At 41.2% G+C, this 16,762-nt stretch overlaps 1 protein-coding gene across 1 annotated transcript in view; it reads right to left on the minus strand.

The window, feature by feature from the left end:
* Positions 1–16,762, minus strand: part of polr2eb (RNA polymerase II, I and III subunit E, b) — a 311,979-nt gene that overhangs the window by 57,092 nt on the left and 238,125 nt on the right. The window lies entirely within an intron of this gene.

Consider the following 16,762-nt stretch of genomic DNA (forward strand, 5'->3'; position numbering starts at 1 on the left):
ATGTTTGGCAGATAAATATTTTTCAATATTTTATGTGGCAGCATCAACGTTGCTTTCAAGTCTTTTTTAGCATGTAGTGTGGGAAGGGAAACCAGATGTCCATATTGTTGTATTTGGCTTTACACTTTTTCCCTGCTGTTTTTGTGTTACAATGCATCAGAATCATTGTCTGACATTGTAAACAGACATATTTAGGGTGGTTTTTTTTGGCATGCGACTGCTGTACTATTCTGGAATTTCAAAATCCTCCAACAAAATATTGTCTTACTTATTTCCACAACGATGTAAAGACAAGACGGCCAAAATCATAACCCATTTGACACTGTACATTAAAGTGTTTCCCGGCATAACAACCCTCGGCTTGTCTAAGTGTATGTTTGAGTCCATAGTGTTGTAAGCCAGGTGGTGTTGAAGCGCGGTAATAAAGCGAGCATCTGTGTGTAAAACGCCTTGGGAAATGTGCCAACCTGGTCGAGCTGCACCTTTTCTTCTCTCCCACTGCATGCTGGGATCGTTTTAACCACTCGCTGACCCTGAATAACAACAAAGTAAAGATGTGGTTTGACAGACGGCTTGGGGAAGAATATGCATCCTTGTAACAAAGTTTGTGAAATGGTTTAAAGCCTGCAGCAGAGACGCGTGTCCTCATTAAAAGTCAACAAGGACACAAATTGGCTGTCTTTATAACCTCGTTTAAGCTTAACTTTTACTACTTTTGCCACTCTGTTAACTGTTTAATTTGTGATATGAGTGTACAGGACCTCAACCGTGTCCAGTTCCTCAAAACAAAGACAAAGGTACAAAAAGCTTAATTGTTACTAAATTCCAGGATTAAAAAGTGCCTTTGCTGATGCAATTTAAAATCAGTACAATGCATGTAAATTGTATTTGCTGCTGCAGTCAGATTGTGTTATAATGAATCTCAGGGGTAGAAGTTTTTTTACTCACACATTTTATACCAGGTTGAAGTCTTTCTGTGACTTTCTTTCTGATATTTAGTTTCACTTCACAACATCACTAACTATAGAGTTTTCTTTCCAAAAACCATGACTTTGACAGGGGTGAAATTCAGAGTGAGTCATTCTATTCACAGTTTGCCTCAGAGGTGAATCGAGTTTTGTTGGCTGACACGCTGTCCTGTGTTGTGTATGTATCCAGGTGCAGCAGGATGCGGGGCGGACTGCGAGCGTGTGCACTGGCGCCCCTGCTGGCTCTTCTTCTGCTTCACACTGTGGACTGCGGTAAGTCCTCATCAAACCGTTGGCAGGCCCCATCACCGCCCTGCACCACTCCCACACACATTACTCCCGAATCCCCCAACCTTTCATCGGTCTACCTCGGCCCAAATGGAGCATGGGACTGCAGTGTAATTACAGTTGAAGCTGCAGCTATTACCGCTAATATCTTCCCCTATTATGCTCAGTGATTTATAGTTATCATTACTGCGAGAATTAAAGTGTAATCACAATTTAGAATCGGAAGAGGTAGTTGTGCACCACTTCTGCAAATCAGATCTGCAAATCAATTCTTCACCTGTCACAAAAGATCAGCACACGCATGGACTAAACTAAGTATGAATGTAAGTATATATCTGCATGCCACATTTCCGCTTGCCTGCATAGATTCAGGTGGAAAACAAGTGAACATTATTTGTGGGTGACTGTTTGGTTCACAGATTCAATTTAATGCTCTAATTATTCAATATCTCACTGCAGAGGACAACTGATAATGGTTCAAATGTCTTGGCTTGGCCTGTTCATAAACTGAGAAGGAAAAGGAAAACTTGTACCGTATTTTCCGGACTATAAGTCGCACCGGAGTATAAGTCGCACCAGCCAAAAATGCACAATAGAGAAGAAAAAAAACATATGTAAGTTGCACTGGAGGATGAAATGAGGTTGCAAGTGTGAAAATAACAAATAATATCACATATAAGTTGTTCTGGAATATAAGTATAAGTATAGAAATATAAGTATAAGTCGCACCCTGGCCAAAACTATGAAAAAAGGTGCTACTTATAGTCCGGAAAATACGGTATGTGTGCTCTATCTGTACGTTCAGACGCTGGCACAGTTTGTTGCCAGTGTTGGTGTGATTGTAATTCCTTTGTAAAACATGAATTTATAAGTCAATTTCAAAGACTATAGGTATTTTTTACATAACACTCTTTAATAAATTTGTCTAGCCTACTGTTGAAGTGAAGAACCCTATAGGCTTTGCTAATTAATATGAGTGCGCTGCAATTAATATGTGTGTAACTCGGTCATTATATTTTCACAGCTCCAGTAAACACGGATACAGTGTTAATCATGTGCATTGAGAGCAGACAGGTTAGCAAAAAGTGAAAGGAAGAAAAGTAATGCAGACACTATTTGCTCACATAATTCAAAGATCACAATTCTTCAGAAATAAGATTTGATCCTGACTAGAAACAATTGTCTATAGTGAGAATATAATAATCCATCATGTCTGCAGGAGAAGTGTGTGTGTGTGTTCCCCATCTATGGCAACAATTCTCTCCACACTGGCACTTTGATAAAAAAATTGCAAGATTTTGTTGCTAGGGTGATCTGAGCTAAAGTAAATTTGAGTTAGAAGCTTAGTTCAGAGCATTTAAATCCAGTGCTGCGTCAGTTAAAGCCACAACTGGTCAGGGCGCACTGTAAATTGGATTGGATGGTTGTATTCGAGAGAGTCGACGCTTTATAATAATGTATAACAACATACATGTCAGCAAGATTTGAATGTATTGGCCAAACTATATAACGGTCGGGCCCAATATAACAGAACAAGACTGAATAAATTAGTAAATTCAGAAGTATTGCTTTAGATTTGAATGTCATTTATTCTTATACATATTTTCTGACAAGTTGCATTGTTTCTTACTCACAAAATAACATGTAACCACTCAGCTGTTGTCAAATATTTTCAATGAAGGTTATAAACTTATGTGAGTGCTTGACGTTTCTTTCAATGGCTTCAGAAATCAACAATGAATCCCTCATTTAAGAACTGTAACATGTTGTGATAAATCCTTGCGGTGGCTGACCCCGGTGAATCCCCGCCTGTCGGTTTCATTTGTTCCTGTTTCCGAGTGGTTTACTCAGCGTCACATTGGCCCTTGTGAGCGGTGCTTGCACTCCCCGCTGTGGGGCCATGTGTAGACTCATGTTCTGGTGTGACCAATGCACAGAAGGCACGCCCCCTCACAGACTGCAGTGGCCTCCCTGACCGTCTGCTGCGCTGCGATTTGTACCAGCTAAAAAAAATAGATAAGGACACAAAAAACCCACAAGAAAATATCGGTGTCTGGATCTGGATGAGGGGATTTTGTGTGTGGTGGGCTCAGACGCGCAGAGATGATGAAAACCTTGTTCTGTTCAGTGTGCATACAAGCCCTGAGGTTACATCTGCCATAGTCTGCTCAGCCAAGTTTACCCGGCATTGAAAACTGTTTCCCACACAGTCTCTGAAGACCGGCCAAGTTAGTGTCATACTCATTATAACAGCTCCAGTTCTGACTTACAATGAAAAGGTACATGTTATGGATTATTTCCCCTTATTTTCTATGGACGGTGCAAGCGGATACCTAATATTAAGCATTTCTGAAAAAATACATTTTAGTTCTGAAAGTTTGCGTAGTGGGGGCAGAATTTAAGCATGTGTTGAAAAAAACTTGATGGCTGGATAAATTGGTGAGAACAACTCTGCTGTTTGTGTGGAGTACTTTTGAAAAGAATAAACAAATTCACTATAAAAAAAAAAAAGTTCTGAAAGAGCGTGGAGGGCTGTAGCTCGTGTGAGCGAGCGGTTACTGTATGGATGCTCTAATTGTTAGATAAAGCTAAGGACACACTACATGACTTATTAATCACGCTTTGTCGCTCTCAGTCCCTTTGAGTCATCGCTTGGTGAATTCAGTTGCAGTTGCTTCAGTCGACTGAACTCGGGTTCAAATCGCAAGGTGTTGAGCGGGAAAAGATGTGACTAGACTCCGGTCGCAGTCATTCAAGCATTTTTTTTATTATAATCCTGATTTTGGTCATGCTCTGGTGCATGTTTATTGACACTTCTGCACACACGGCTAATGACACTGGTGCGGGGGGGACACCGGAAACAGTGTCTGAACTAAGACATTCTACTTTTGTCTTTATGGAGAGAACAATGCACAAGCAAGACAACAGGAGGCGGATGCTTATTATTCCTGCCTAAATGTCAGATTAATAATACAGAAATGGCACATACGCACTACTTTTACTCTTAAAACCAGAGCTGAACCAATAAACAAACATGCACGTGGTTCACCTCCTCCTCCTCTTTTCTCCTCCTCTCCTGCAGCTCACCTCCTCCTGCTCTTTTCTCCTCCTCTCCTGCAGCTCACCTCCTCCTGCTCTTTTCTCCTCCTCTCCTGCAGCTCACCTCCTCCTGCTCTTTTCTCCTCCTCTCCTGCAGCTCACCTCCTCCTGCTCTTTTCTCCTCCTCTCCTGCAGCTCACCTCTTCCTCCTCTTTTCTCCTCCTCTCCTGCAGCTCACCTCCTCCTCCTCTTTTCTCCTCCTCTCCTGCAGCTCACCTCCTCCTGCTCTTTTCTCCTCCTCTCCTGCAGCTCACCTCCTCCTGCTCTTTTCTCCTCCTCTCCTGCAGCTCACCTCCTCCTGCTCTTTTCTCCTCCTCTCCTGCAGCTCACCTCCTCCTGCTCTTTTCTCCTCCTCTCCTGCAGCTCACCTCTTCCTCCTCTTTTCTCCTCCTCTCCTGCAGCTCACCTCCTCCTCCTCTTTTCTCCTCCTCTCCTGCAGCTCACCTCCTCCTGCTCTTTTCTCCTCCTCTCCTGCAGCTCACCTCCTCCTGCTCTTTTCTCCTCCTCTCCTGCAGCTCACCTCCTCCTGCTCTTTTCTCCTCCTCTCCTGCAGCTCACCTCTTCCTCCTCTTTTCTCCTCCTCTCCTGCAGCTCACCTCCTCCTCCTCTTTTCTGCTCCTCTCCTGCAGCTCACCTCTTCCTCCTCTTTTCTCCTCTCCTGCAGCTCACCTCTTCCTCATAAATCATCCAAATGACAATTTTCCTCTGATACAATCCAAGAGAAACATGTCCAACTTCCTCACCTTCCCCTCTGTTGCCACTTTTAATGTCCATTTTAGAGACTCAAAAGTAAGTTAACATCACTGTCAGCACAGAGTTGTGTAGTGTGGACCTCAGACTCTATAATCACACTCAGTCCAGTCGTGTAGCGTGGACCTCAGACTCTATAATCACACTCAGTCCAGTCGTGTAGTGTGGACCTCAGACTCTATAATCACACTCAGTCCAGTCGTGTAGTGTGGACCTCACACTCTATAATCACACTCAGTCCAGTCGTGTAGTGTGGACCTCAGACTCTATAATCACACTCAGTCCAGTCGTGTAGTGTGGACCTCAGACTCTATAATCACACTCAGTCCAGTCGTGTAGTGTGGACCTCACACTCTATAATCACACTCAGTCCAGTCGTGTAGTGTGGACCTCAGACTCTATAATCACACTCAGTCCAGTCGTGTAGTGTGGACCTCAGACTCTATAATCACACTCAGTCCAGTCGTGTAGTGTGGACCTCAGACTCTATAATCACACTCAGTCCAGTCGTGTAGTGAGGACCTCACACTCTATAATCACACTCAGTCCAGTCGTGTAGTGTGGACCTCAGACTCTATAATCACACTCAGTCCAGTCGTGTAGTGTGGACCTCAGACTCTATAATCACACTCAGTCCAGTCGTGTAGTGTGGACCTCACACTCTATAATCACACTCAGTCCAGTCGTGTAGTGTGGACCTCAGACTCTATAATCACACTCAGTCCAGTCGTGTAGTGTGGACCTCAGACTCTATAATCACACTCAGTCCAGTCGTGTAGTGTGGACCTCAGACTCTATAATCACACTCAGTCCAGTCGTGTAGTGTGGACCTCAGACTCTATAATCACACTCAGTCCAGTCGTGTAGTGAGGACCTCACACTCTATAATCACACTCAGTCCAGTCGTGTAGTGAGGACCTCACACTCTATAATCACACTCAGTCCAGTCGTGTAGTGTGGACCTCAGACTCTATAATCACACTCAGTCCAGTCGTGTAGTGAGGACCTCACACTCTATAATCACACTCAGTCCAGTCGTGTAGTGAGGACCTCAGACTCTATAATCACACTCAGTCCAGTCGTGTAGTGTGGACCTCAGACTCTATAATCACACTCAGTCCAGTCGTGTAGTGTGGACCTCAGACTCTATAATCACACTCAGTCCAGTCGTGTAGTGAGGACCTCACACTCTATAATCACACTCAGTCCAGTCGTGTAGTGTGGACCTCAGACTCTATAATCACACTCAGTCCAGTCGTGTAGTGTGGACCTCACACTCTATAATCACACTCAGTCCAGTCGTGTAGTGTGGACCTCAGACTCTATAATCACACTCAGTCCAGTCGTGTAGTGTGGACCTCACACTCTATAATCACACTCAGTCCAGTCGTGTAGTGTGGACCTCACACTCTATAATCACACTCAGTCCAGTCGTGTAGTGAGGACCTCAGACTCTATAATCACACTCAGTCCAGTCGTGTAGTGTGGACCTCACACTCTATAATCACACTCAGTCCAGTCGTGTAGTGTGGACCTCAGACTCTATAATCACACTCAGTCCAGTCGTGTAGTGTGGACCTCAGACTCTATAATCACACTCAGTCCAGTCGTGTAGTGTGGACCTCAGACTCTATAATCACACTCAGTCCAGTCGTGTAGTGTGGACCTCAGACTCTATAATCACACTCAGTCCAGTCGTGTAGTGAGGACCTCACACTCTATAATCACACTCAGTCCAGTCGTGTAGTGAGGACCTCACACTCTATAATCACACTCAGTCCAGTCGTGTAGTGTGGACCTCAGACTCTATAATCACACTCAGTCCAGTCGTGTAGTGAGGACCTCACACTCTATAATCACACTCAGTCCAGTCGTGTAGTGTGGACCTCAGACTCTATAATCACACTCAGTCCAGTCGTGTAGTGTGGACCTCAGACTCTATAATCACACTTAGTCCAGTCGTGTAGTGTGGACCTCACACTCTATAATCACACTCAGTCCAGTCGTGTAGTGAGGACCTCAGACTCTCTCTAATCACACTCAAACCAGTTGTGCAGTGTGGACCCTCCTCAACCCTCTAGATCTTTTACAACTGTAAAAGTCATGTAGTGTGTCCCCCGCTGAAGAAGATATTGGTTCTGATCATATTTAGCTGGGTGACCACTGTAGCTCAAACATGTGGGGTGTGGTTCTCAAAGTGAGAAGGGACAAAGATCAACCTTAGAATCATTCTATAACCAAAGACAAGCTGCGATTTATATCAAACATATCTGATATTTTGGAATCTTGGTCGCAGAGTGAGCCATCTTCTTGCAGATTCAACAATCAATCCCTGTCAAACCTGTGACCAAAAGTAAACACAAGCACACCTAAAAGTAATAACAGAAGAGCTCAGCCGTGAAGGGGAATCTTCCCATTTCTCTTTCATTTAGTAACTTTTACAAAGGCAAAAACACAGCGAGCATGTTTTGCTAGCTGTTTTGACCATCGTCTTATTGTTTTTAGTGTGACGTTCATAACTCGTGCAGACCAGGCTTTAGATAGTTTTGTCATAAGATTATTGGCAGCTGGTCTTAATGTTATGTTGATTAGAATAATATAAATTATTGTTTTATGTTATTCAGTCTTGAAATGGTCAAGAGGAGGTGTAGGATCTTGCTTAAGCCCTGTGACACATCTGTTGACAGAGACTGGAGGAGGAGGCCAGTTGAGGGGGTGAAATGTTTTGTATTTATCCGCGTGTGTCATGTTGATAGGATTTTTGCTGCCTGTGAGCGTTTATTTATTAATTTGAGCTGTGGGGTTCGTGCTACTTGTGATAAATGTATCATTATGCTTCAGAGGGTGCAGAATTAGTCACGGCGGTAGCAGCCTCAGGAGACACCCTCTTGTGATGGCCCAGGACGAGTCATCACCAGAGGGGACGAGGCTGAAGCGGGGTGCTTCATATCTGTCAGTGGGACAGGGGGCAAAGGAAAGAGGGGCTCTCAATGTCAGGCAGGCTTTGATTGAGGAAAAAGGATGGAAAGGCTTGTTAAGAAAATGGGCAGAGAATGTTTTTGATGTACATGGGCTGTTGGAGTAGTTGTTTGTTATGTTATATTAAAGTAAAATTGTAATTTTTATTTGCTCAAAGGGGCACTTTTTCCATAAAGATAGACAAGTTGAATGCTAGACTGGCAACACCATTTCCATAATAGACAAAGAATGTTACATAGTGCATCTTCAACTAAAGTTTTCAAGTATCAGTAAGTACTCTTACTGTGAGTAAGTGGTAAAAGGTTCATGTATATTATTTGATGTCGAACCTATTAAATGTCTGCATTATTTCATGTTTTGTCTGCCAAATAGACAATATAACCGCTGATATATTTAGTAATATAAAATGAACAGTTTATAGGCAGCTGATAATAAAAAAATGTCAGGCATTTTCCTTCTAAATTAAGTTTTTTAAGATGATAGTTATTGTTGTTCTGTCACTTAACAGTGAATTATATATGCTGAAAGTTTGTTTGCTTGACATTCTATTCAATAGACTTAAACTATTGAAGTGAATTCATGAGCCTAAAGGTGTGGTTAGCCTAATTAATGCATGTGCACTGCTGTAATTAAAATGCATAAATTCCGACCATTAACATCTCTTTTCACTGCTCATTGACATGTCAATGTCAGTCCAATGAGAGAACAGAGGCCGTTGAATGTTTACACTAGTGTTAGCACTTCATGTGCTAAACGCTAACTAAACTGAATGAAAGAAACAAAGCAAAATGGACACATTTTCATCACTCACCGCTCGGACAGGCCACCTCAGTGTCACTCTGGAGAACAACCAAACCAAAAAATTTAGTTGCGATAAATATCGGGGCATTAATCTGTCAGTACATTTGATGAAATGGTTGTATATAGCTTTAAACAATGTATAACATGCTCAGGTGGAATATCGGCCATATTGGCCAGAGTTTGGCCGACAGTTTTCCAAGTGCTCCTATTTCAAAATATGTCGGCCAACTGATATGTTTCGGTTGGGCTCTGGCTCTACAGTTTACATCAACATTAAAACATTAACAAGCCTTTATCACTCCCGCCTGGATGTAGCTGAAGAAAATCAGCTCATTAGAAAATAAAAACATGTTGGATAATAAATATTGGTATGAAATGATGACCTGCAACGAGTTGGCCACTGTCCAGGGTGTACCCGGCCTAAGGCCCGAAGTCACTGGGATAGTCTCCAGTCACCCGTGACCCCGAAAGGGAACAAGCGGTAGAAAATGGATGGATGGATGGATGGATGGTATGAAATGAATTACACATAGAATTCTGTGTCCTTATGGAGACTCAAACAATGTCACACAAACAGATGCAGAAGGTTTGAACACAATATGTCTCTTTGTGTGCATGTCTTTGCTGACTGTCATTTATGTACATGTGTGTTTGGTATAAGCAAACTTCCTGTTGAGGGGGAACACAACAAGCACTGCAGTGAAAGCAGTGATCAAACACAGTGGAAAGAGAAGAAGGGGAACTAGTCCATGCTCATTTAATTTACATTACACAGTGCATAGCCTCAGATGTGTGCTTTGAAGAGGCCACCCCTAAAGCTGTGTGTGGATGCGTGGCCTGATCTCTGGCTCTTCTCACTTCTGTGCCGCTGTTGCTATGGTTATACTTGGGTTATTATCATATAATCGTTAGTTTAGCTTTCTTTAACAGCATCAACAATAGAGCTGTGCAATAATCTAAGATTGTGATTTAGCCATTTGAAATCGTCAATGGGTCTTGGGTCTTATAAATCCAGAGGTCTGCAGCTGGACGTTTGTGGTTTTGAGTTCAGACTTTGTTGGGATTAGTACCTCCCGATACAATAGATACAGGATACAGGGTCCACGATACGATACGAATCCCGATACATGGAAGTTGACACGATACACGTCCTGATTCATGGATATCCCTTAAAAACTATGTTCAAAGTTTACTAAAATTGTGTTTTTCTTCAGTAGAATTATTAACAAAATTATTTAGAATTTAATGTCCTTACAATGTCCTTAATATCAGAATGCATCTGTCCTATGATCAAGTCACACTTTCAGCTCCTCAGATTCAGCCGCCTGCAGGTTCAGAAGTGTAAAACTCTGTCATTTCTAATGACTTCATGTTGTTTAAAAGTATCACAATATACATCTCTGTATTGATACAAGCATTGTCAAGAGGTCTGTCATGATATATCGCAATATCTATATATTGAGCACAGCCCTAATTGGCAGAAATTTAACTATTTTTGTAAAAGTTTGTTTTTTTATGTTCAGAAAATATATATTCAAGTTTCAATCAAAAGGGGGAAAATAAAATCATGATAAAATGTTTTGTCGTATTACTAAACTTTAATCCACCACAACCTCGCAGAATCAAAAATATATAAAGTTTGTCACTGAAAATATTTTGTATTGAGTATGTAATGTTGATTATACATTGAGTAATTCAAGCCTAAATTGGTATGAATAAAAATAAATGCAATGGTGAGTTGTAAATTTCTCAATAGATTTATCAAGATCAAAAGTATTGCAAATAGACAACATTAGGACCGATAGGTCCTAATGTGTCTGCCCAGTGCACACGAGGATCATCTCGAAACCAAACTCAAGCATTGTACACTTTGCAATAGTTAGTTTAAGACAGAAAAATAATCTTAAATCAATCAAATATTGTTAGTTATCTTAAAAAATTGCAAACTAATAGAAAGAGATTGCGTACCACTATTGCTCCCCATTCTAAAGTTTACCACACATTTCTGTCTTGTTTATTTGTGCATTTTTGTTAGTTGGGCTTGTGTATCAACGCATACACCACAGAAAAGCCACAGAAACGGTGAGCAATTTGTTTGCGCATCAACTCCAACAGCAGCGCATTGCCTGTCCTTGTCCTTCAACGAGATGTTTTATTCAACAGCAGATTAAGTAATTCCACTTCTCCTCAGCTTTTCAAACTCGGCTTTTTTATTTGTCGTTTCAAATCCGGTTCATCTGAGTTTATCTCAACGATGCGCGAGTTCGATCCCGGGGTCTTTTCTGTGCAGAGTTTGCGTGTTTCTCTCTGTGTGTGGCGTGATTTCCTCCAGTTTTCCCCATCAACCCAAAACATGCACCACAGATAAAAATCCTCACCAGGTCCTCTTCGTCTATTTGCTCCAGACAGGTCGTCCCATCGACATTGAAGGATGCGTCAAGTGCCAAGAGGACAAATTTATTTATGGAAACAATAAAGTGTATCAAAACCTTAAATAAGACATAATAAGATCTAATTTGGCGTTATATGATCGGTTGATTTTTATACAATAATTGATGAGCAGAAATATAAAGGTAATACCAGAATGGAGGCTTTGGTCATGTTAACTTTGAAATATTTAATAGACTCTCTTTCTTATTTTATTGGCGACGGATAAAGGACATAAGTATTAAGTATAAACAGAAGTCAAACGTCCTAAAATAGTGAATACTCAGACTCGAAGACAGCGCAGGCTTCACCCCCGGGCCTACGCTGCCTGCTCATATACTGCCATATCCATCACCAGCCCATCACCAGCCCATCAGCGCCCAGTGCCACTTACTCATGCAACAGCCGTGCGTGCCCATCTCTGCTCAGCGTCAGCCGAACAGCTCCCTGCCAACACGTTTTAAACTCTGCTCTTGCTCTTCCGCGTCAATCGTGCTCACTCCGCCCTCCGTAAGAAGACGGTCGCAAGGCAATAGTTTCATTTCACTCTTTTGATTGTCACACACTATTGCTTTGTCTCTCGGCCTGCAAGATGGGAACAAAATATACCTACTCCACAGCTTTAAAGTGGCACAAAATAACACGTTTCAGAACAACTAAATGAAATCCCTTGAGTACTACAAGAATTCAAAAGTACAGCCAAACCCGCGAAGAAAACCAGTATATTTTGACCAACAGATTCTCATCCATCTCCAACTCTCCACTGGAAGCCAAATCCAACGATGTATTATAGTCATCCCAGATTTGCTTATTTTCCTTCCGCTGGTTCACAGTGGCATGTACGTGATGATCATTGTTAGCCCATCTGTCTCTGCTTTAGATGTGCTTTCAAATTATTAAACACAGTCGGAGGGCCTTAATGCGGCTGGCACTGAGCTGCACACTGACATGAGGGGGCGGTAATGGCATTTTCACTGTAATAGGAACACAATTGCACACATCATTCCTTATTCTGGGGCTCACTCTGGTTTGGTGAGGTTTTTTTACAAAGATAAAGGTCCAGTTGTCTATGCTTTATGCACAGCCACAGTCAAGATCCAAATCACTGACGGAGTACATCCTCTCCATGGCTGCCACTTCCAGTCCTCTGATGACATGCTGGCCCAGAGGTGTGCGCAGGTCATAAATCAGAGCAGATGAGCTGTCCGACACGGGCCCGAGCTGTCATTTGATCACTGTGTTAAGAAATGTCAACGGAGGCCAAACAAACATCTGGACTGCAGTAAACTAGGCTTATTTTTCAGTTACTGACTTACACTTTACTTACACACTTTATTTCCTCTAGTTTTCTATTTCAAACTTGATTCCAATGGTTAGGAGAAGACTCAATACATAATGCAAATGTTTTTATTGATAAATAATTCATTAAATGCACAAAATGGAAAGGTCTGCATTTCTCCTACTGGTTCATATTAAGTATATCACGAAAAGTGCTCCACAGGTTAAAAGGTCAGAGCTGTAAATCATTGAACACTGAATGATTCATCACATATAGACAGATTTACAGCTGTCATGCTTCAATTTATTGAAATGTGATGTTTCAAGTTTATATCATGGGTGTTAACTATATTTTAATGAATTACCACTAATGCCATGGAAACTTATTTCAATTTTATTATGCGAGCCAAAACAATTTTGATATCTTGACCCATGTATCGAAATACGGATCGAATTGTGATAAAACTGTATCGTGGCATCCCTAATCCCTGTCTCACAGAGAATAAAATGCGGATGCGATGTGGATAGTGCACTGAAATCTATGTTTCTCCCAAATGTACTGACTGTACCGTGCTTTTCATTGTTTCGTTTTACCAAGATTGTTAGCTTTCCAGCAGTTATTTCAAGCTGTTTAGTATGTCTCTTTGCCTTTCTCATACAAATGGAAGATGTGCCTTGTTGTTGAGGGCAATCCAGGACAATATGCAATATGTTACACAAATAGATATCCAAACAAAATGATGTCTTTTGGGGGTTAGACATGTGATAACATTTCCATCTAAATGCAGATTTGGGCAGCGACAGTGGGGGCACGTTTGAGTTTCCATTCATTACACTGGAGGACAGACAGCAGTGTGCTTTCATTTTCACCAGGTTTTCTTTAAGATTTTATTGAGCCTATTCAAAAGAGGATCCACTGTTGAACTCATCTGATTCAGTTGTGCAAAGCACCACAGCCGCCAGGAAACCAAGATAAACATTTGTTCAAATAAAGTGGACAGAGTGTGAATGTGATTCTGATTGTAAAGCTTGGCTGCCTTCATCTTTGCGACTCTTTTGCTATTGGCAACATAAGTAGCATAATGTTACCCAAATGGTGCTCGTTCAGGTGGAAGAAACTGGCACGCACATTAAACATTATTGATGCCTCACAGCTGAAAAATAAACACGCCTGTTTTTGAGTGTACCAGGTTTTTGTGAGGAGCTTTTAAACTGCACTTTTCTGTGTTTTTCAGTGGAGCGGTAGATGAGTGTTAGTTGAACAAACACACAAGTGCAGTGTACTTTGGGGATAGATACTTTGCAATGCTTTAATGTGTGTTTGAAAGCATGTTTTAGTCAGGGCAGCCAGTAATAGTTCTGATTCACATTTCCCGAGCAACCAATTTAGCAGATTCATTATTATTTTGTATTTTTTTTATCTTGTTAATACTTGAATTGTGCATTGCTCTACATTATATTGAGTTGATGGGAAGTCATTCATATTGTTTGATCAGTCCTTGATACTTACACCTACAGCAAAACTAACTTTTAACAAGTTTTTCATGCCTTGACCGAATCAAATTATATATCTGTTTGTCTCAATGTCTGACTTATTTAGCCCTGATTGTGTTACTAGCCTCAGTTTTGAGTGCCTTCTGTTACCAACCAATTGTAATAAAGCACGATTGGCAAATAGAAATGGACCTAAACAGGTAAGAACAAGCTCTAATCATCATCTGTTAGTGTCTAAGATACACCTACACACCCAATTACATCTCAATCAATCACAAATAGACAGTGATGCGTTCAAGTACTGTTGAAATAAGCTAACATTTTAAACCTTTTAATGTCAACATGGACAAGGACACTTTGTTAGCTCCCTGCCTCCTTTACTTATATATTCCTCACCTCGCCTCTTGCTGCCTCTTAAGCCTGAGATAGTCTGTGTGCATTTAGTTTTACAGGTCACTACACTCCACGGATCTGATCCACTTTCAAGTGCCGAACATGGGCCATATTCAGAGCACGAAACCTGTTTGACGCTGCCACATGGACCGAGTTGAGCTGGTGAGGTGGACAGGAAAGGGAGTACTGCGAGAAAAGGGAGAATTATGTGCGTTTATGTGTCTTTAGGGAGGACAGATGTGATGTGTATGCTCCCCGGCTCGCCGCTCCAGCCACTGTAATGGTTTTGTGCGGAGTGAGCAGTGACAGTTCACAGCCATACTTTTATCTTACAGGAACATTAGCTAAGCAATAAAGAATGGTGGTATTAAACAGCGTGTGTGTAGGTGAGTGTGTGTGGAGGGTTTAGTGCCCCATGAATAAAAAATGAGGGATGAGATGTTTTCTCTTCAGTGTGTATTTTACCAAGCACTCCTCTATTTCAACACTGTGCTGCTCAGAGAAATAGGGGGGGAAAACATAAATTCTGCAGTTTATGGTGTCAAACTGTACTTTAGGCGTTGCAAACATGCACAACATAGAGAGGTCAAGAGTTGGCTAAAAATGTAGCAGAGATTTTAAACTAAAGATAATTTCTAGGGCTTGGGACTGACCTGTTACCCCTCATTTACCCCAGAACTCTGAATTATGTTTTTGTTCATGTGGCGTGTTTAAACAATAGAAAATCTTAGGCAAGACAAGTGAGAACTCCCAATGCATTGTAACATAGAAACATCATAAAAAGAGATGGTGGCAGGTATTGTGACAAAGTAGTAAAAGTAGTAGTAACATTTTCTCCATGATAATGAATATTTGGGGATGATCCTTTTGAATGTTCATATGTGAGAATCAACACTTTATGTATTTAAATAGTATCTTCATTTAAGAAGTCAAACAAAGTTTGAAAAGATATATGTTGGATAAAAATATGCACATACGTTCATGCAGAGTTTATTGCTATACTTTTAATAAGCTTATCAAGCAGTAGAGCAGGTGGATTAAACTACATTATTGATGACACAGCAGTGCAGTTAGCATATGCAGTGTGTAGTTGGGAGTATTTAATGACAAAAATGGAGGAATCCAAGGCTCCCAGAGAAACATGGAGGTTATAGCCTTGAAGCACGGAGAGATTCCTCCTCACCATAAATACATTTAAAATGCTTCATTGAGATGAAGAAAATGGAAAATGTATTTCCAAAATGTAACAGAAATGAAAACTTGTGCTACACAACTGCCTCCGCATTACCATAAAATATTTTCATCTCATTTAATTACACTTAGAAGTCTAGAAGCCTGCCGTAATGTGCACCCAATCAAGCCAAACTTGTGAAGGACATTGAAGCGTTGCAGTGTTGGGAACTGACACTAATAAGGAGAAAGCCAATAGATTAATTCCTGACTTCACCGTCTCTTCAGGCCACGTCGGCAGCGTCTTGTTTCCAGACTTTCACGCTTTGATACACTATTCAAGTTTCTCTTTTTTGCATTTTCTTTTTTCTTTAAAGCTTGACATCACATTTCCGCAGTTTCTTGTTGCAGCCTTAAAAGCATTATCCTTTCCACTGCTACTATTTTGAGGAAATGCTTCTCTTCTCCCTCGGTAATGATAGAAAACTGATAAATCTATGCGGCGATAATGTTAAGCTTTCCCATCAGCTCTGAGGAACTTTTGAAAGAAGTAGAAATAATAAAACAGGGGCTAATACAATAAACAAGTATAATCCGATAAAATATGTGCAACAATTAATGCTTGATTTTTTCAGGTTATATTTTATGAAGTAATCCTTTAAATAATCTATTTTCTTTCCGGCATCGTACAGTAGTGTTTCTGTTGGAATGTGTGTGTTTGAATAGTTTGAAAGAAAGTGAACGTGATGAAATCGTGTAAAGATTGTGGATGCGTTTCCCTCTCGCAGTCTCATATCTGTGGATTTTATATTCGTATCTGTGAAAGAGCTGCTTAAAGCTACAAAGAGCTGCTGCAGGTATTGATTTTACAATGCACATCCAGGGTTGATGTATGGCGTATGAAAAGTCTTTTGATATCTTTCCCTCCTCGATGTAACCTTGCCTCCCGCTGTTGAGCCAGCGCCGTAATAGTCTGCCCGATCAATGACCAATAATCAGGCCGCCGTTGTGAGCCTCTCTGCTCTTTTCCTCTCGCTCTATTACCTGGAAGATTAGATGAACAGGAATACCAAGAAGGAAAGCACATGTCACCTTGATTAAAATAAATCAACTGG

The sequence above is a fragment of the Eucyclogobius newberryi genome, unplaced genomic scaffold (genome assembly GCF_026437365.1).
Source record: "Eucyclogobius newberryi isolate DKJ021-1_F unplaced genomic scaffold, fEucNew1.0.hap1 SCAF_9, whole genome shotgun sequence".
NCBI lineage: Eukaryota > Metazoa > Chordata > Actinopteri > Gobiiformes > Gobiidae > Eucyclogobius > Eucyclogobius newberryi.